General features: G+C 48.3%; 1 long non-coding RNA gene and 1 pseudogene across 1 annotated transcript; one reads left to right on the forward strand and one right to left on the reverse strand.

The window, feature by feature from the left end:
- Positions 1 to 170: 170 nt before the first annotated feature.
- Positions 171 to 3,941, reverse strand: LOC103650121 (uncharacterized). The gene is made up of 4 exons (XR_563923.3): positions 1,889 to 3,941; positions 881 to 1,563; positions 725 to 811; positions 171 to 503 (listed from the first exon to the last, which is right to left on the reverse strand). It is a non-coding gene; the product is annotated as an uncharacterized lncRNA (long non-coding RNA).
- Positions 3,942 to 4,635: 694 nt separating this feature from the next.
- LOC109945302 (uncharacterized) lies at positions 4,636 to 5,007 on the forward strand (annotated as a pseudogene).
- The last annotated feature ends 16,962 nt before the right edge of the window (positions 5,008 to 21,969 follow it).

Raw genomic sequence — 21,969 nt, forward strand, 5'->3', positions numbered from 1 at the left:
TCATTTGTACATAAGTTATCATGATAAATGTTCTTCATGATAAATGTTCTTCTTGCAACGCAAAGGCACTCATCTAGTCACAAATGAAGTAACACAGACAATAACATGTAGGTTCTGGTAGCTTTTTGAGCCTAAACTCATATTACTCGGCAAACTTCAAGCTTACCACCAAACCAGTAAATACATATCAGTTTATTGCTCATTATTAGAACTGTTGTGAGATGTTGTATGCCAGTAATAAAGATTCACTACAGTACATGGCTAAAAACCCATAGAAACAATCTATATGTGATTGCGTAATTCGTAGGTGTAGAACACCACCTAACCTGCTTCATGCTCAAACACTTATCAATTACAATACTATAGGACAATATGATGCTGCAAAGATGGGGCAAAACCATGTTTCACAAAGTTGTTATTATAATTATCGACACAAGGCCTCATTGATGATCATCCTTGTCATAGTGGTCGTTTGGATAACCACCATCACCAATGACCTTGAGCTGCCCAAAATCAACAAAATAATATTTTAGTCAAGTGCTAATCAACAACAGCTAAACATCTTTTATAACAATCAGTCAAGGCAATGGTTTCTGTTACCACAAAGTATTGTGAGTAAATTGGGCACTCATGCGGTTAATCCTTTTGCAACCAAAACCAGACAACATCGTGTTCATCCTCCACAATAAATCGCGATGAAAAAATAAGCACAATTATTACATACCATGGTTAGCGTAGATGTAACTCCTTCGCCACCAGATCAGCCAACTGTTCTCTTGTTATTGTAGGATTCAATCATAGTCGGTTCCTCCTGCAAGCAACATCGTGTTCATCCTCCGCAATAAAGCGCGATGGAAAAATAAGCACAATTATTACATACCATGGTTAGCGTAGATGTAACTCCTTCACCACCAGATCAGCCAGATGTTCTCTTGTTATTGTAGGATTCAATCATAGTCGGGTCCTCCTGCAGGCAACACATTCAGAATTAACAAATGTACAATCTTGCAGCACAAAAAATCTGGTATGCAAAATCAAAATAATATACTTGTTTTCTTAAGGTGGTACTTTATATTGTTCAGATCTTGTAGCATAGAAAGTCTGGAAAGAAAAAAATAAAAATAGAAGGGGGTGAGGGATCAAGAACTTCCACACATATCTAGACCAAATGCAAGCGGTGTCAGTACTCAGTATGGATGGGTGGGCATGCCCAAGGTTGAAGAACAGAACCTGATATATAAAACACTGGTATTTAATTCAATGCTCCCAAGTGACAAGGTAGTGACAAATAGCTATACTACAGATTCCATGTATATGGTTGACTGCTGGTGTATCTAGAACAAGACTGAGACAATGCAGTTTAAGCATGCACATATCAAATACTTTGTAGTTTATGATATTAATATTAGTAACACTTGTGCAAATTTCTCTTCACCTGACCAAATACTTGGTATGATCCCTAGAGTCAGAGCTAAATTACAGGGCACCTCACTTTAGTACCGAAAGGGGCCGGCGGGAGGATCCATGTCAAATTGCTTCTTCCCTTGGAGAATCAGGTCAATGCTGAAAAATAAAGCATATTATCATAATTATAACTAACATAGTAGGTCACAGGAGTAAATGATGTAAAATAGTAATATTGAATTTTATTACATGTGCCCTCTTTCTCGATTCAAATAAATTACACTTCCTTAATGGAAATGTACATATGGCGTGATCAAATATGTTCCTGGCATTAAGATAACAAATTTTATGTATCATACTCAATATTCGCTATTCCAAAACAGAAGGAACAGAAGGCACTATTGGCATTCAGGGTTTCCGGCACACTGGTACAATTGTTTGGACCCATCTCATTATTAAACAATGTTCAGGCATATTTTCTTACCCAAAAAATAGTCAAACTTCCTGGCTTTCAACATCTCTGACCACATTTGCATTGTCTTGTTGGAATCGAACTTCCTGGCTTTCAGAAACCTGCGTTTATCATCGAGAGAATGCACAGGATGAAGTCATTAATGGCAAACGAGGAATGTATATATTTATATTAATACAACATAGTCAAAAGAAGCATCCACGTGCGCGGAGAGGGTACTGAAATCTCAAGATTAATCGAGAAAAGGAGAAAAATATTCACCATTAGATTATATGAAGACCTAATGATCTAAATTAAACCTATATATAAAATGTAAAAACTACAAAAGAAAAGCACCAAACTAATCGTGGTGTTACACAGCACCACACCTCAACAATAAAATGGTGGCCACTGGCCAAGCCAGCTCTGCCTTTGCTCAGGCATCCCAAGAAAAATGCAAAAAAAAACCCGATGCTTTGCGCTCGTTTCTAACCAGGTCGGACATATCAACACTCGTTTGTTCACTGAATTGCTACGGAGAAGAAAGTGGAAACTGATCAGCTAAGAACTTTGGAGACGACTCCAACACCGACCGGTCTTCCTCCTTCCCTAAGCACAAATCTTTGCCCTGCATCAAAGGCATGAGTTGACTATCCAATATGAATTTCTTTAGTATTCAATGAAAAAAAGTAGCTTGGAGCGTGCAATGGCATCACGAAGCACAACATGTTGTCAGAAGACCTGATCTATAGTTCTATACTGTCGAAAGAAATTGAGAATGCAGTCGTTACCAGGTTCAAGAGGAACAAGTGATATCAACTCAAAATTCGTAGTTACATTATCACCGGGCAAAACCATCTTCATCTCCCCAAGCAACTCAACTCTTCCAGTGACATCAGTTGTCCTGAAGTAGAATTGGGGGCTGTAATTTGTGACAAAGGCAGTGTGCCAGCCACCTTCATCCTTTGTGAGGACATATATTTCCGCCTCGAACTTTTTGTATGTCTTCAGACTACCAGGTTTGCACACCACCTGAAATGGTAGGAAACGACAGGGTGTCAACATTCGAGATCGTTCAGTTTCGATATTGGACACCTAGAAATCAAGGAACATACACTGAGGATCAGGATTAAGAGAATTGTATAATTTGTTTGGTGATCGTGCAACCATGTACCATCAAATGCAAGGTGGTTTCCAGGCAAAACAATTAAGTGAATATTTCAAAAAACTTCTCAGACAATTTTGAATTCAAGAAATCTAACCTGGACACGCTCGACATCACCACGCTTAAGAGCAACTCCAACAGACTGCTTAAAAATTGTTTCCAAAAACTTTATATTGGGGGCTGCTGTAAAAAAAGTTTCCCTAAAATTTTTTAAACCCACAACAGACTGCTGAAAACTTAACCCTTAAATATTTGAATTTGCCTACGTGGGCCAGTAGAGATTAAATGGGCCTGATACGTTTGCATCTATCTTTCCTGCATTATTTCATGTGCTGCAATTCCCCTCAGCTAACTTACTGAATTCAAAAGAATAGAGACAAGATTACATGGTCCACTTAAATGAACCAAATCAAAATAATTCAGAAACAGATACCAATGCCACATGCATGAACAAAACTTAAATAATTCAGAAACAGATAGCAGCGCCACTTACAGGTGGCAGATTGACAAAAGTTGATAACATGGTCCAAACTCAGATTGACACAAATTCAGAAACATGTAGCAAACTGACTAACACTCAGATTACATGTTCCAAACTGACAATTACTACCAAATTGAGAGAACATGTAGCAAACTGGTAAACATGATGGCTTTAGCACCTTGTACCTGCAATTAGACAATTCTATATCTATCATCGTATAAAGAAAAGAAATCAACACATTAAGGCAGCCCAAGGAACCACAATTCTGATCTAAAAAATCACAATGTGCCCTCCATTCACCATCGTACTAATGAAATCAAGAGCAAAATGTGCCCCAAGAAGCCCACAATTTTGATTGCAACAACACAGTGTGTCTCCTATTTGCCAAAGAGAAACAAATAATCAAGAGGTAGAAGTAGAACATCATGCAAGAATGCAGAGGGAGTCATACTCGATTTCAAGTAGCAGCACCTAGGAAACCACTCGATTTCAAGTAGCAGCACCTAGGAAACCGGGTGCAGCTCATCCCACTTGGTCTTGTAGCTAGTGGCACACCTATGCACCGTGTACAGCATTAGCTGCTGCGGCTGTTGTTGCACCGATAAGGCCTGCTACAACCCCGCCCCCACAGGCAACACTTAGCATCGGAGGTCGGGTGCTCCTCCACCTTGGCATGTACCTCGCAAGTCCACTCTGCCGCTGAGGACATGGACTGCAATGCCACCCATCTGCCATTGGAGGAGCCTTCCGCCAGCAGCCACCACCTCCCTCATCCTCTAGCTATCACAGGGAGCTTGCAGCTGCAGATGGAGGAGCCTTCCCTAAGCGCCAGCTCCAGCTCCGTCAGGCCCGGGAGCACGGCCACCCTGGAGGCCCGGAGGTTGCCAGCACCGCGGCCGCGTCGATGGAGATGGCCGCGGGAACCGGAAGTCAGTGACGCGACTCCTGGCGCGCTTCTTCCATAGCGCGTGGATGAGACGCGTGGATAGCCTTGAGCGGCAGGGACCGGATCTTCTCCTGCGCGGGATCGATGCTTCTCCTGCGCGGCAGATGGCGGAGCGCGCGGGCCGCAACACGCAGTCAAGGTCGGCGGGGCGTGCGCCCCAGCAGCGCAGCCACAGCGTGCCCCGCGTGATCTGCAGCGCCGCCGCCGCGATGGGCAGGTCGAATGCGGACCGTAGCCCCACGCGCGACCGCGTGTCTGGGAACTTGGGCCCCAACGGCAGGCCCGTGGCGAGGACGGCGCGGAGGTCGAGCGGGAACGCAAACCCCATCTCGGCCTCGGCGCCCGCCAGCTCCAACTCCGTCAGGCCCGGGAGCACGGCCACCCCAGAGGCCCGGAGGTGGCCCAGCACCGCGGCCGCGAGCGGGGCGGAGGAGTGCAGCCCGTGCCGCGGTGAGGTCGACGCCGACGAGGGGCAAGAACGGGGGCGGGGTGGCGGCCTCTTCGTAGATCTGTGCGGAGGGTGGGGGCGAGGGCATGGTATGGCGTCGTGGGGGCGGTAGCGAGTTTCGCACGTCGTTAATGGCGCCTTCCATCGATGGGCAGAGGGATCTCGCGGGCGAAATTTCCGCGGGTGGGGGGCGAGGTCGGGGTGGTGGATGTCGCGGGCGTGGGCGCGGCAGCGGAGATTGCGGGTGAGGCGAGGTCGGGGGAATCGGACGCGGAAGCAGAACATGGTGCACTGTGAACGCCTACACTACAGGATTATAGAGTAGTAGAGATATATTCTCTATATCAACTACTACATATTCTATTCATTATAATTCAACTACTATATTCTTTCCTCTATATAATATATGTTTTTGGAATCATCAACACAAGTAGCGAAATGAAACAACTTGCGCTAGATTTGACGAAATCATGTTGCTCCGGAGCTATACAGTACGCTATAGCGTATAGCGTTGCAGCATTTGGTTTCTCATGTGTTTAGCGCAAGTATACCAAAGCACCGTGCAGATAGTCTAAGGCCCATTTGTTATGGCACGGTGTGCTCTTTAAAACGCAGGAATCTATATCTATCTATCTATATATCTATATATCTCTACTACTCTATATGTTCCTAGAGTGGGCGTCCATACCATCTGTGGTGAAGCGTGCCCCCACCGGCTCTCCTCGCCCCCACACGAGTCCTCCGCCCAGATCAATTCACTAGATCGACGCAATCCCCCGTCTCCGCGAGTCCTCTGCCCAGTTCCGCAATCCATGGAGTCTCCTCGCCCCAGCCTCTCCAACCGCGTCCGCTTCCTACGCCCAAATCGACGCAATCTCTGCTCTCTCCTAGCCCCAACATCTCTAACCACGTCCACACCATGCTCTCTGAAAGGGAAATAGGGTTAAAATTTTCCCACTATGAATTTTGGTGGTTGAATGACCAACACAAATATATAGACTAACTAGTTTGCTCTAAATATATGTTCTACAGGTGCATAAAAGTTCAACACAAACCAATAAATATTCAAGTTAGGTATCAAATACAAAGGAGCAAAAAGAAACAAAGTGTGCTGAGTAATGGTGTAACACCCCAGGTGTTTATATTCCGCTCGACAACGAGTACGGATTTAAGCACATGATATCAGTGAATAAGACAGACACTAAGGTCTAATTTTTTTCGCCTATTGCGATTTTAATATCGCATCTGTTCCATTTGTCGCGAGAGCGACATCATTTTTACTTCTATTTATCCGGGCTCTTCCTAAATTCTCGAGATGTTCGGAACATCGTCGGTCCGAAAATCGGTGCGTCCGATGATTAATTAAAATTCATCGCCGCGCGAATCCAAATTCATAAGCTCGACCTCTTTCTACGCCTTTTTATACCGGACAGATTAATTTGAACTCGACGACTAAAATACTCGGTGCAAAATAATCCGAATCGTGCGTCGTCTGAGTGAAACCGTGTGCGAGGATATAATTCAATTTATTCTTCGGCACGCTGTTTTGGCGACGAAATCGCGTATACATTGCGGCTTTGGTTTCGGTCAATCACGCAGAGTAGATTAAAATACCGAAGCCAAACTCGTTGCAAATTGGTCCGTTTATATCGTGACCGGAACCGTCACAAAAATTACCCAACGAAATTCGGACAGAACCGTCTACGCTGTTATTCCTCTGATTTTCCGTTTCGTGATTCGGAAAATAGAGTGTGTAGCCGTTTGCCGTATTTACGCGTCGACGCTTTAATCGTCGCTAAAATTCACAATTCAAAAATATCTGGGATTCTATAAAAAAGAAAAAGAAAAGAAAATAAAAAAACTACCGTTCCTATCCCCTACGCCGCCCAGCCGCCCCGGCCTAGGATTTTTCTGCCGCCCTTGCTTTCCTTTTTATACGCGTGGAGCCTCTTCTTCGATCTCCAGCCAAGCTTCTCCTTTGCGTGGTGCTTCTGCTCCAGCTTCTGTGCGCGCGCGTCCATCTCCTCTGCTCCTCCGGCGCGCGCTCTGCTTCTTCCTCCTCCCGACCGCGCGTAGCTCCCAGCCGAGCTCATCTCTCAGCTATGGCGCGTCCCCTGTTTCTTCTTGGTATACGCGTGGTGCTCCCATGGCGCATCCTTCTGCGCCCGGCCAAGGTTCACTGCCCGTCGCGGCTTCTTCCTTCCCTGCCGAGCCCCAACCCCAGCCAGCCCGCGCCCAACTCCCTGCGCACGCACCACCGTCGAGCTCCTCCCCGAACTCCGCTCGTCCCATGGTGCTCGGACCGCGCAGCTCTCGGGCGCTCTCCCATGACGGCGCGCCCATCCCCCTGCTCTCCTCCATGGCCGCCGCGCCGAGCACATCTCCTCGCCAGCGCTCCTCCCTCGCCATGCCGCGCAGCCGAGCTTCCTTAGTTGTTCCTCTCTGTGTGCCGCGCGCCCTCCTGCTCTCTCTGCTCGGTCTCCTCCCCGCGCGCGCCATCCTGTGCACGCGCCGTGCTCTGCTCGCCCCCCTGCGTGATTGCTTCCTGCGCGCAGCGGCGCTCCCTGCCGAGTTTCTCCTGGTGCCCAGCTCGTGGATCTCCCTCGCCGTGCGCCGCTGCTCCATGGCCGGAGCTCCTTCATCTCCCTTCTCGGCGTCATCCCTATGGCGCTCGGCCTCATGCTCCCAGCGCCCGCCTCCCTGCTCTGCTCGCCGGTGTGCTGCTATGTTGCTCGCCGTGCCCAGCAGTGCTCCCTTGCGTGCCCAAATCTTCTTCCCTGTGCGCGCGTTCCATCCTGCGCTCGGCCCCTTTCCTGTTCCCAAGTCCGGTGCCCTGCCGAGCTTGACCCTTACCGCGCGCATCTCAGCTGGTGTCCATTGCTGCGCCCGGCTTCTTGCTCCACCCATAGTCGAAGCTCCTTCCGGCTGCCGTCGCTCGCCGTCGTCTCTTCGTGCTGGCCGACTAGTTTGCCGTGGTCGCGCGTAGTTCCCTGCTCGGCCAGGATAGTCGCGCCGTCGATTTCGCTTGAGCCCCTTCGCGTTCGTCGATGCCCCTGGCTTGACCCTGTCCAGTTCGCGTCCTGCTCGCTTTGCGTCGCGCGCGTAGCGTTCCATTGTTCCTATGCGTGCTGACGCGAAGTTCTCTATTCAGTTCCCCTTCGTCGCGTTGTCGTGCGCGCGAAACTGCTTGCAGTCGACGTTGAGTCCGTGACGCACGCGTTGGACATGGTGAAACGCTGCGTGTGCTTGTGTCCGAGCCCGCCCAGCTGCAACCTCGCTTTGCTCTCGCGTCGCTACTCGCCAAGTCCTTCCCCAGTCCGCGCCATAAAATTCACTCGGACACGATCTTGTCGTCGTTCCGCGCGTCAGCAAGAAATCCCAAGAATCGAGTGAAGACAAAGCTAGCAGCGTGATATTCCCCAAGCGCTCGACAAATTGCCTGGATCTGAAAATCGCTACCGATCTCGTGGATTCGTGTCAGCTGTGGAAACGGTAAGCTGATGAATTATTCAGAATAGTTCGATCGCTGAATAAATTATTGTGCTAGTGTGATGCTCATTAGGTGTTCGATAATTGCGTGAGTCACGAAACTCTCGTTAACTTCGCAGTTCTTGCGATTATCGAGCCAGATTCAGTTTTAGCAAGTTATTTCACTATTCCGATTAATTAACTGAATTAGTGGACCGAGTAGAATTTTGGCAAGCATGTGTGATGATGAAATATTTTAATCACTTATAAAGATGTAGTATAATTTATAAAGAAAGGGATTAATTCAGAATTTAATTAATTAACTGATAAGTTGTGATTAGGCTAATTGTATTTTATGTGTATAATTTGTTGTTCGTGATGTTTGCGTTAGGTTCGAGAAGCGTAATTATTGCGCGTAGTCGTATATTAATAACTAGTATTTGCGTACAAAATTGTACAACGCCTCATCGCTAGGTGTTAAATTCGCTATCGCGTAGCACTATTTAGGTTTGTAATATTCTCGTTTATATGCATTCATGTGCATAATGCATTTCATTCAGGTACGTTAATTAATCGCGTGATGCGGAGAACGACCCAAGTCGACCCCAAGCATGGGCCAATCCACAGGATGATGCTAATGGACAAACCTGAAGAGGATCGTCAAGTGGACATCGTCTAACAACACTAACCTAGTGTTACCCAGGCAAGCCCCGGTGCATGCAACCCCTTCCTTGTGTTTTTAAATAATTTTTGCACACTTTAAGTCTAGTGAAATGTGCATTAGGTTTATAGGAGTTGCTTGGAAACCCTTTGATGCATTGCCTTCCTTGAAATCCATACCTTTATAGATACTTCTGGTGGAGTATCAAAATATGATTTACAAAAATGCTTAGCCCTGCTCAGATCTTGTGGATAGAGGTTGTCTTTTGCGTTAAGGCCTTGCTCAGGGGTTATCCTGAGGAAAGATGGCTTCTACCTGCAAGAATATTTTCATTGAGAGCGTGGTGGGATCTTACTGCAAAGTTCCCTGTGATGCTCTTTTCATCCTAAGGAACACAAACAATCCTAAGGGTGGAAATACTTAAATCGGTACTTGGGCTAGGAACAGGTGATGTTCTACCCAAGTTGATTAAGGATTGGATGCGTATGTAGGCTTGCTGACCGAGGACCCTTTAACTGGTCACATGCCTCGTCATGGGTAAGCCTTGCCTCGGGCAGACTAAGGCCAGAATAAGGTAACACGAAATGGGCGTGGAGCGGTGGCGGGAGTAGCGTGTACCCTCCGTAGCAAGAGGCTGGACGGTGGTGTATATGTGCTCTCGGTTTGCATGAACCTGATCTGGTCTTAAGAACCCCGGTGGCGGGTTGACATATGCAAGGGTTAAGTGCTAAATATGTCGTGTGATTGGAGATCCTCAGCTGAGTATAATCGATTCGGATCGCCGTACCTTCGCGGATATGAAGACTTGGTCACTGACCTGCAACCTAAGTCAGGATGTGAACCTCATGAATAAAAATGATGTTGTATGGATGAGATGGTGAAAGTAGACCATATGCAAACAAAGTCTATTAATATTTAATCTGGCGTTAAAATATTGAAAGTAAGGACTCACTTTAGTAAGCTATTTCTGCAAAAGTATCTAAGTTGATTTTTGCTAAAGCCTCTCCTTGATTCCCAAATCCAGCATACCCTTGAGAGTCTTTTCCTTAGTCGGGTAAGACTTGCTGAGTAATTCCATACTCAGGGTTTTATTCCCTATTGTTTTTCAGGTTTAGTTTTGTGCTGCTGCTGATGGTGTTTAAGTGCCGGTGGGCTCGGCCTTCTTATAAGTCTAAGTACTTCTTCTATACTTCTTAATGAGGATGGTCACTTGAGCTAGCATATATTTCAAACTTATACTTTTGTAATCACTCCGATAAAATAATGTAAAATTTTTGTAACCTGTAAAATTTGGTAATAAGATTTCCGCTGCAAAAATGTTGTGTGTGTGATTTGTGTTACTTAATCCCGCGGTTCTGGTTGTAAGTGGTTTATCCGATGTCCTTGGGGCAATCGGACGGATCCTGTTAAGTTATCTGGTGCACATGCATAGCCGTCTGAGGTCTTTGGGACAAGGACAGGTGCATGTGGACCCAATAACTTGGGAGGTTCTGCCACAGCTGGTATCGGAGCAGGATTAAGTATAATACTGTCACATACGTATTTTCAAAACAAAGTTTTGGTTTTAGAAAACCTATTTTCAACTAAACACATTGTTTAGCTTTGAAAAACAGCTTTGAAAAACCATAATGCTAGCGACATCCTCTGTAAGCCCTAAACTAAGGACTATCAGGTGGCTTAGTTCAAAACCACTAACCCACAACCGGGGGTATTGCATACATGTGTATTGTTATTTTTGAGGCCATCCAGTTTTGAATGGATCGACACTCAGGTAAGGTGAGATGTGAGAGCATGACCGAACAAACGTCGGTCTAGGGAAGTGCTTAATTGTGGCGCTTGATTATATACATGTTCCACATATGTATATATGAAGGCTGCGATGTGGAGTATTTACTTTTCTGGAAATTTAGTACCCCATGGATGTGTATGAGTATACAGACATGGGAATACTGAGAAGTGTATTGTACTTGTAACGACGCACCTACGCTCAGGTAAGAAGGTGAGTTACCATAATGAGTTGCCCTATGGTTAAAGTGTGGCAACGGCGCCTATGCGTGGCTCAACGCTTAATGATGAGCTGGCCTCCATATAGCAATATATGGAGTATAAACTGTGATAAACTGTCATGTGTGACTTGCATCATTGGGAAATGGGTTGTGATGGAATTTTCTGCAGGTACACTAACCTCGAAAACATATGTGTAGCTGACGACTAGTAAAATACCGTGAGAATCGTTAGTATGCCACCGGTATAGAACGTTATTGCCACATTATGTTGGCAAAATCAGTGAGGACGTGTAGGACGAGCATGCATCCTGATTGTTGCATCATGTTTGTCACCTATACATCCAAAATGCTTCTCTCATCCTTATTCCAGAAACCAGTGATTGTAGATAATCTGGTGTAATGTTGAATTATAAACTTCGATGTAATAGCTGTCCTCCGTTCTTTAGGTAATCTATTTAGGTGTTATATGTGTTTGCTCTTGTGCTTGATGTGCCGATAGAAGGTTGGTAACTTGATTGCCTAAACCCAAAACTAGGCCATGTTCTTATTTAGTGAACCATGACCCAAAGTTTGAATTTTTCGTTATCACTCCATGACCAAGCCCATGCAAATGAATGCTTAGATAATCACTTTATTGGACCTAAGATATACTTGGACTTCAAATAAGGATCTTGAGTCCGTGTTCTTGGTAATTAACTTGTAACTCCCTTAGTGGTCGTGTTTCCATCCTAGATCCTGCCCTTGCTCAGTTGATGCAGGTTGAGGTCTCTATTGTATTCGGCCTCTCCTTGTGGATTATCTTGTCGCTTTATCAACCCAACCTAGGGAAGTCCTGCCTGATCATCTTCTTTAATTTGATGCCTTTGGTTTCCTCATATCTATCAAAGGCATACCAACTTGATCTTATGATTGTTTCCCCTCCGTATTTGATCAGATATTAATCCTTGACCTTGTGATCTCTGCGATGGGCATAGAAATATGCTTGGGACTGAATTAACAGTCTCCCATCGTACTCATTCATCAATCAAGTTTAGGTTATGGCCATGCCCTGTTCATTTCATTGGGCCATGATCTATTTGGCTCTCTACTTGTAACTATTCATACAGGTGGAGTATCTCTTTGTATATTATCACCCTTGCCCAGTCTATTTGTGTTGTGCGGGATTTCTTATTGGTTATGTCTGGTAATGGTGTTATGACTAAACCGGTGGTGCCGTGACGAAACCGAGGGTCTTCTGTGTGCGCACACACATGGTCGTGCTGCTCGGCACACGCTGGTATCACTGTTAGTAGTTATAATCCATTATGAGACTATATCAATGTGTTATCTTGGCACAATCTGTTTTTGCTACGTGAGATTGTTATTGGTGCCAGTTCGGTAGTGGTGTCACGATTAAGGACTTATGATGCCGCAGCGAAACTGAGAGCCCCTTGTGAATGTACACGCAAGGTTATGCTGCTTGGCGCATGCTGGTATCGAGGTCTCTGGTCATGATCCATTGTGGAACTACACTAATATATTATCTTCCGTAGATCTCTCCCTTGAAACAATTTCTATGTTGTTTGTCGAGTGATCAAGCAACATATATCATCTCCGTTGGATCAAAAGGGCATACCCCTTTCATGTGTGGTCTCTTTTCCCTTGACTTTGGTGGTGACTACACACATACAAGTTCCCTTTACGTCCTTTGTGTAAAGGTGAAGCCTTGAAGCTTTTTAGTGTTGAGAAACAACTGATTAGCTCTCAAAATGGAGACCTGTTTCCCCTGCTACTGAGCTGCAAGAGTTTGTTCATTCGCTCCCTTATTGAACCCATGTATTCCTAAACCAAGTCAGTTCATCTCGCCTGAAGAAATGGATGAACAACCTGACCAAATGGATTCCTACCCAAGTGCAAAATCTCCTATTAACCTGAGTGAACTCTCAACCCTTGGCTTACCGATGGTACTGAGAGGACTTGCTCAATGTCAAAAGTAGTTTAACAAGTTGGTTTTTACTAACTTGTAATTGCTTTGTGAACAAAGGTTAAAGTTTAGAGATCGATTTGTCGAGTTATCTAAACTCACTTTGGTTCAACCCACCCTAAAGAAAATACTTACAAGAATCAAGATTAAATCGACTAATGACCACCTAATTATCGCTCTAGTCATGCCTCGATCGCCTCACGTGTGCTTTTCCAGCATGTGTGATCAAGTCAAGCCATGGTTAGTGCTTGCTAAAATGGATTGGTTGCAAAGACAACAGCTACAGATCCCTCCACTGGTGCTTCTCTCGAATCTATATCACCTTTCAGGGACTTGGATTTTCTGGCTAGCCACAGGTCAACTGTGATGTTATTCGACATTCACACTCGTCTCGTGTGCTATGAATTTCATGTAACCACTTGTTGGTACACTTCTTTCTATGTGTTTTACCCAAGATGGTGTATCTGATTCTGTTTGGGTAAAATCGCGTATTTGCCACTCACTCAACATACTCAGATAGTACAGTGACATCAGAAAAAGCAAACTGCACACATGGAACCTTATATGTTCCTCCGGCAGATATCGTCTCTATTGGTGGGCATTTCTAAATTAGCCTAAGGCAACACGTGTTATGTCCACTAGAGAAGCAACATTCTGAGACACTCGCCTTTGTTTGGAACTGCCATATAATTATCGCTGATATGGACATGGGTTACATGCTTCTCTACTCTTAGAAGTCTTTCGCTCCGAATCTCGGGACGAGATTCTTTTAAGGGGGAGGGCTGTAACACCCCAGGTGTTTATATTCCGCTCGACAACGAGTACGGATTTAAGCACATGATATCAGTGAATAAGACAGACACTAAGGTCTAATTATTTTCGCCTATTGCGATTTTAATATCGCATCTGTTCCATTTGTTGCGAGTGCGACATCATTTTTACTTCTATTTATCCGGGCTCTTCCTAAATTGTCGAGATGTTCGGAACATCGTCGGTCCGAAAATCGGTGCGTCCGATGATTAATTAAAATTCATCGCCGCGCGAATCCGAATTCAGAAGCTCGACCTCTTTCTACTCCTTTTTATCCCGGACAGATTAATTTGAACTCGACGACTAAAATACTCAGTGCAAAATAATCTGAATCGTGCGTCGTCTGAGTGAAACCGTGTGCGAGGATATAATTCAATTTATTCTTCGGCACGCTGTTTTGGCGACGAAATCGCGTATACATTGCGGCTTTGGTTTCGGTCAATCACGCAGAGTAGATTAAAATACCGAAGCCAAACTCGTTGCAAATTGGTCCGTTTACATCGTGACCGGAACCGTCACGAAAATTACCCAACGAAATTCGGACAGAACCATCTACGCTGTTATTCCTCTGATTTTCCGTTTCGTGATTCGGAAAATAGAGTGTGTAGCCGTTTGCCGTCTTTACGCGTCGACGCTTTAATCGTCGCTAAAATTCACAATTCAAAAATATTTGGGATTCTGTAAAAAAGAAAAAGAAAAGAAAATAAAAAAACTACCGTTCCTATCCCCTACGCCGCCCAGCCGCCCCAGCCTGGGATTTTTCTGCCGCCCTTGCTTTCCTTTTTATACGCGTGGAGCCTCTTCTTCAATCTCCAGCCAAGCTTCTCCCTTGCGTGGTGCTTCTGCTCCAGCTTCTGTGCGCGCGCGTCCATCTCCTCTGCTCCTCCGGCGCACGCTCTGCTTCTTCCTCCTCCCGGCCGCGCGTAGCTCCTAGCCGAGCTCATCTCTCAGCTATGGCATGTCCCCTGTTTCTCCTTGGTCTACGCGCGGTGCTCTCATGGCGCATCCTTCTGCGCCCGGCCAAGGTTCACTGCCCGTCGCGGCTTCTTCCTTCCCTGCCGAGCCCCAACCCCAGCCAGCCCGCGCCCAACTCCCTGCGCACGCACCACCGTCGAGCTCCTCCCCGAACTCCGCCTCGTCCCATGGTGCTCGGACCGCGCAGCTCTCGGGCGCTCTCCCATGACGGCGCGCCCATCCCCCTGCTCTCCTCCATGGCCGCCGCGCCGAGCACATCTCCTCGCCAGCGCTCCTCCCTCGCCATGCCGCGCAGCCGAGCTCCCTTAGATGTTCCTCTCTGCGTGCCACGCGCCCTCCTGCTCTCTCTGCTCGGTCTCCTCCCCGCGCGCGCCATCATGTGCACGCGCCGTGCTCTGCTCGCCCCCCTGCGCGCAGCGGCGCTCCCTACCGAGTTTCTCCTGGTGCCCAGCTCGTGGATCTCCCTCGCCGTGCGCCGCTGCTCCATGGCCGGAGCTCCTTCATCTCCCTTCTCGGCGTCATTCCTATGGCGCTTGGCCTCATGCTCCCAGCGCCCGCCTCCCTGCTCTGCTCGCCGGTGTGCTGCTATGTTGCTCGCCGTGCCCAGCAGTGCTCCCTTGTGTGCCCAAATCTTCTTCCCTGTGCGCGCGTTCCATCCTGCGCTCGGCGCCTTTCCTGTTCCCAAGTCCGGTGCCCTGCCGAGCTTGACCCTTACCGCGCGCATCTCAGCTGGTGTCCATTGCTGCGCCCGGCTTCTTGCTCCACCCATAGTTGAAGCTCCTTCCGGCTGCCGTCGCTCGCCGTCGTCTCTTCGTGCTGGCCGACTAGTTTGTCATGGTCGCGCGTAGTTCCCTGGTCGGCCAGGATAGTCGCACCGTCGATTCTGCTTGAGCCCCTTCGCGTTCGTCGATGCCCCTGGCTTGACCCTGCCCAGTTCTCGTCCTGCTCGCTTTGCATCGCGCGCGTAGCGTTCCATTGTTCCTATGCGTGCTGCCGCGAAGCTCTCTATTCAGTTCCCCTTCGTCGCGTTGTCGTGCGCGCGAAACTGCTTGCAGTCGACGTTGAGTCTGTGACGCGCGCGTTGGACATGGTGAAACGTTGCGTGTGCTTGTGTCCGAGCCCGCCCAGCCGCAACCTCGCTTTGCTCTCGCGTCGCTACTCGCCAAGTCCTTCCCCAGTCCGCGCCATAAAATTCACTCGGACACGATCTCGTCGTCGTTCCGCGCGTCAGCAAGAAATCCCAAGAATCGGGTGAAGACAAAGCTAGCAGCGCGATATTCCCCAAGCGCTCGACAAATTGCCTGGATCGGAAAATCGCTACCGATCTCGTGGATTCGTGTCAGATGTGGAAACGGTAAGCTGATGAATTATTCATAATAGTTCGATCGCTGAATAAATTATTGTGCTAGTGCGATGCTCATTAGGTGCTCGATAATTGCGTGAGTCACGAAACTCTCGTCAACTTCGCGGTTCTTGCGATTATCGAGCCAGATTCAGTTTTAGCAAGTTATTTCACTATTCCGATTAATTAACTGAATTAGTGGACCGAGTAGAATTTTGGCAAGCATGTGTGATGATGAAATATTTAATCACTTATAAAGATGTAGTATAATTTATAAAGAAAGGGATTAATTCAGAATTTAATTAATTAACTGATAAGTTGTGATTAGGCTAATTGTATTTTATGTGTATAATTTGTTGTTCGTGATGTTTGAGTTAGGTTCGAGAAGCATAATTATTGCGCGTAGTCGTATATTAATAACTAGTGTTTGCGTACAAAATTGTACAACGCCTCACCGCTAGGTGTTAAATTCGCTATCGCGTAGCACTATTTAGGTTTGTAATATTCTCGTTTATATGCATTCATGTGCATAATGCATTTCATTCAGGTACGTTAATTAATCGCGTGATGCGGAGAACGACCCAAGTCGACCCCAAGCATGGGCCAATCCACAGGATGATGCTAATGGACAAACCTGAAGAGGATCGTCAAGTGGACATCGTCTAACAACACTAACCTAGTGTTACCCAGGCAAGCCCCGGTGCATGCAACCCCTTCCTTGTGTTTTTAAATAATTTTTGCACACTTTAAGTCTAGTGAAATGTGCATTAGGTTTATAGGAGTTGCTTGGAAACCCTTTGATGCATTGCCTTCCTTGAAATCCATACCTTTATAGATACTTCTGGTGGAGTATCAAAATATGATTTACAATAATGCTTAGCCCTGCTCAGATCTTGTGGATAGAGGTTGTCTTTTGCGTTAAGGCCTTGCTCAGGGGTTATCCTGAGGAAAGATGACTTCTACCTGCAAGAATATTTTCATTGAGAGCGTGGTGGGATCTTACTGCAAAGTTCCCTGTGATGCTCTTTTCATCCTAAGGAACACAAACAATCCTAAGGGTGGAAATACTTAAATCGGGACTTGGGCTAGGAACAGGTGATGTTCTACCCAGGTTGATTAAGGATTGGATGCGTATGTAGGCTTGCTGACCGAGGACCCTTTAACTGGTCACATGCCTCGTCATGGGTAAGCCTTGCCTCAGGCAGACTAAGGCCAGAATAAGATAACACGAAATGGGCGTGGAGCGGTGGCGGGAGTAGCGTGTACCCTCCATAGCAAGAGGCTGGACGGTGGTGTATCTGTGCTCTCGGTTTGCGTGAACCTGATCTGGTCTTAAGAACCCCGGTGGCGGGTTGACATATGCAAGGGTTAAGGGCTACATATGTCGTGTGATTGGAGATCCTCAGCTGAGTATAATCGATTCGGATCGCCGTACCTTATAGGTGTACATTTGGGCCGGGCCAGATGGGCCGGCCCGAAGCACGGAAAAAAAAGCATGGCCCAGGCACGGCACGACCCGAAATAATTTAGTGACGGGCCGGCACGACCCGTTATATCGGGCCGGGTTTGGGCCGAGGTCACGGCCCATGGGCGGGCACGGGCACGGCCCGTTTAAGGCAGGCACGAAATGACCTATATAGAGCCTAGAGGCACGAAAAGGCCCATATATTTATTAAAACCACACTTCATTCCACACTTTCATATACTTGATAAAGAACACAAAGCTAGAGATAATGCTAGTTAGATGTTTTTTATAGCTTTGAATTAGAGTGTGTGATGTAATTTTGCTTTTGTTATGAACATTAGACAATAAACTGAACTTACGAACTTTGTATAGAGCTGGTTATACTCTTTTTCCTTCTAACAAAATGATTTATAAACGAGATAGTCATTACATAGCTGTGGTAACTTTAATTAATACAAATATTAATTTTGATTTTGTTCAAATTTATTTGTCTTATCTTTTATTTGTTTTATTAATTTTTTTGAATTTAGAGCTCTAATGTGAATTTTGGGCCAAAAACTGAATTTCGGGCCAAAAATTGAATTTCGGGCCCTAATGTGAATTTCGGGCCAAAAAATGAATTTCGGGCTTTTATAATTTCGGGCCGCCCGAAATGAGCCCGACACGTTTAATCAATTACGGGCTGGGCCGTGGGCTAGGCCCATGGGCCGGCCCGGCATGGCCCGAAATTCAAACGGGTCGGGCCGGCCCGAAATTCAAACAATACGGGCCTTTTCGGGCTTGGGCCGGGCCGGGCCGGGCGGCCCGAATGTACACCTATACCGTACCTTCGCGGATATGAAGACTTGGTCACTGACCTGCAACCTAAGTCAGGATGTGAACCTCATGAATAAAAATGATGTTGTATGGATGAGATGGTGAAAGTAGACCATATGCAAACAAAGTCTATTAATATTTAATCTGGCGTTAAAATATTGAAAGTAAGGACTCACTTTAGTAAGCTATTTCTGCAAAAGTTTCTAAGTTGATTTTTGCTAAAGCCTCTCCTTGATTCCCAAATCCAGCATACCCTTGAGAGTCTTTTCCTTAGTCGGGTAAGACTTGCTGAGTAATTCCATACTCAGGGTTTTATTCCCTGGTGTTTTTCAGGTTTAGTTTTGTGCTGCTGCTGATGGTGTTTATGTGCCAGTGGGCTCGGCCTTCTTGTAAGTCTAAGTACTTCTTCTATACTTCTTAATGAGGATGGTCACTTGAGCTAGCAAATATTTCAAACTTATACTTTTGTAATCACTCCGATAAAATAATGTAAATTTTTTGTAACCTGTAAAATTTGGTAATAAGATTTCCGCTGCAAAAATGTTGTGTGTGTTATTTGTGTTACTTAATCCCGCGGTTCTGGTTGTAAGTGGTTTATCCGATGTCCTTGGGGCAATCGGACGGATCCTGTTAAGTTATCTGGTGCACATGCATAGCCGTTTGAGGTGTTTGGGATAAGGACAGGTGCATGTGGACTCAATAACTTGGGAGGTTCTGCCACAAATGGCGCGCGCACCGGACTGTCCGGTGTGCCACCGGATAGTGTCTGGTGCACCAGGACCGTACAACTCAAACCAGTCACTCTCGGGTTTCTCCAGGCGCGCTCCGCTATAATTCACCGGACTGTCTGGTGTGCCACCGGACTGTCCGGTGAGTCAGCGGGCAATGACTATCTCCGCGCAACGATCGACTACTGTCGAGTACCATAATTAGGGGTACCCCCAACACTCATAAACTCGTCTGGTAATCACCATCAGCACAAACTGCAGAGACTGATGGGCGCAATTCAGGTCAAGGCTTCGTCTACTCAAGGGACGCGATCTCGCCTCGCCCGACCCCAGCCTCGGGCGGGAACTGTACTCCCTAGCGAATTCACGCCTCGCCCAATGGCCTCCTCAAGCAACGGGCGCACCCTTGACTCGCCCGAAGCCCAGCTCGGGCAGGCTTCATTGTGAAGCAACCTTGGCCAAATCACCTCACCAACCGACCGTATCGCAGGCGCATTGAATGCAAGGATCGCCTGGCGCCTTATCCTGACACGCGTGCCTCAGTCGGCAAGGTCGAAGTGACCGCAGTCACTTCGCCCTCCCACTGACTGACCTGACAGGAAAACAGCGCCGCTTGCCCCTCTCCGACTGCTGTGCCACCCGCCAAGGTGAGGCTGACAGCAGCTGAGTCTAGCCTCAGGCGCAACAGGAAGCTCCGCCTCGCCTGACCTTGGGCCTCGGCCTCAGGAGGAAGTCTCCGCCTCGCCCGACCCCAGGGCTCAGCCCCCGCCTCGGCCTCGGAAGGTGGTCTCCACCTCGCCCGACCCCAGGGCTCGGCCTCAACCTTGACCTCGGGAGGAATCGCGTCCTCGCCCGACCCCGGCCTCGGCCTCAGGAGGAGTCTCCGCCTCGCCCGACCTTGGGCTCGGACCGACCACGCCGCAAGGGGTACATCATTACCCTACCCCTAGCTAGCTCAGGCTACGGGGGAACAAGACCGGCATCCCATCCAGGCTCGCCCCGGTAACAAGTAATGATGGCTCCCCGCGTGCGTCCATGACGACGGTGGTTCTCAGCCCCCTACGGAAGCAAGGAGACGTCAGCAAGGTCCCAGCAGCCCCGACAGCTGTGCTTCTACAGGGCTCCAGCGCTCCTCCGACGGCCACGACATCGCGTGCACAGGGCTCTAGCACCTCTACAACAACCACGTTGGCATGTACACAGGGCTCTGACACCTCTCTGCCGGACACGTTAGCATATAGCAACACCCCCATTGTACACCTGGATCCTCTCCTTGCATCTATAAAAGGAAGGTCCAGGGCCCTCATGCGAGAGGGTGGTCACGCGGGAGGACGGGCCGACGAACCGGCTCACACACTCTCTCTCTCCCTCGCGAATGCTTGTAACCCCTACTGCAAGCGCACCCCCCTTTGGCGCAGGATAACACGAGCCGCGGTTTTCCCCCCTTTGTGTTCCATCTCGCGCCAACCCATCTGGGCTGGGGCACGCAGCGACAATTTTACTCGTCGGTCCAGGGACCCCCGGGGTCGAAACGCCGACAGTTGGTGCGCCAGGTAGGGGCCTGCTGCGTGTTGACGAACAACTTCCCGTTGAGTTCTAGATGGGTAGTCTCCAGCAACCTCTTCAGCCCGGGACGCTGCTCCGTTTCGGGAGTCTCAAGTTCATGTCCCTCGACGGCAGCTACGACATGGTACTCCTTCCCCCGCAGCGCAACAGCGACAACGACGGCCGTCATCTCGCCCAGAGGCGGCGAAGTCGACGACGTCTTCCCCCCTTGGCGGAAGAGCAGCATCCGGGCTTGTCCCGCCGCCTTCCTCGCCGCAGGAGGTGGAGGCGGGGCAACTGTGGCCAGGCGGGAGGCGGCACCTCGTCGGCTGTCGAGCGAGCCGACGGCGCCGACACCCCAGCGGGGGACATGTCGGGCGTTGCCCTCGCGCCTGAGACGACGAAGAGCATCGTTTCCCCGCAACATGCCAACCCCAAGCGGACAGATGACGCCAGCACACTCGCGAAGGACTTGCTGGGCGTTAGCCTCGTACCTGAGATAACGGTGCAGTCCGTCCCCGACGCGACTTCATCACCATCCATCGATCGAGAGGTACCGTCCGTTTTCCACCCTGTGCCTTTTAGATTCAGCTTCGATCCACCAAGCAACCCCGCTTCGGTGAGCGCTTTCATAAAGGCATATCCTAACCTTCTAGGGTATCATATGTGGTCGACCTGGGACCGAGTGACGACCGTCTCAACTTACGGGCCCCCGGGTTCCGAGGAAGAAGACGAGCCCGACTCTGGTTGGGATTTCTCTGGGCTCGGTAATCCTAGTGCCATGCGAGACTTCATGGCCGCATGTGACTACTGCCTCTCCGATTGCTCCGATGATGTTCACATCCTTGTCAACGAGGGTTGTGGCCCAAGTCGCGAATGTTTCCACGTCGATCTAGGGGGTCACGAAGAAGGCAACCACCTTGGTATGCCGGAGGATGACGATCCCCCTGGGCCTGTACCTCGCGTTGACATCCTGTGGGAGCTAGCTGTGGTCCCAGTCCCTGCGGGGGGTCAGGACACACAGCTCGAGCAAATCCGCGAGATGCAGGCCAAGCTCGACGAGGAAGCAGGACAACTTGTGCAGCTCCGGCAAAACATCGAGCAGGAGTGGGCAGGCCGAGCACTAACCAGAGAAGTGCGTCATCAGGCCCAGGATGTCCAGCGTCGTATCACTGACGATGCCAGGGCAAGGCTGCCCCCAGCTTCCAGTGGGGTCGGCCAGAACCTGGCTGCAGCGGCAATTCTACTCCGAGCGATGCCAGAGCCATCCACCACCGAGGGGTGGTGTATCCAGG

This window comes from Zea mays, chromosome 3, assembly GCF_902167145.1.
Source record: "Zea mays cultivar B73 chromosome 3, Zm-B73-REFERENCE-NAM-5.0, whole genome shotgun sequence".
NCBI lineage: Eukaryota > Viridiplantae > Streptophyta > Magnoliopsida > Poales > Poaceae > Zea > Zea mays.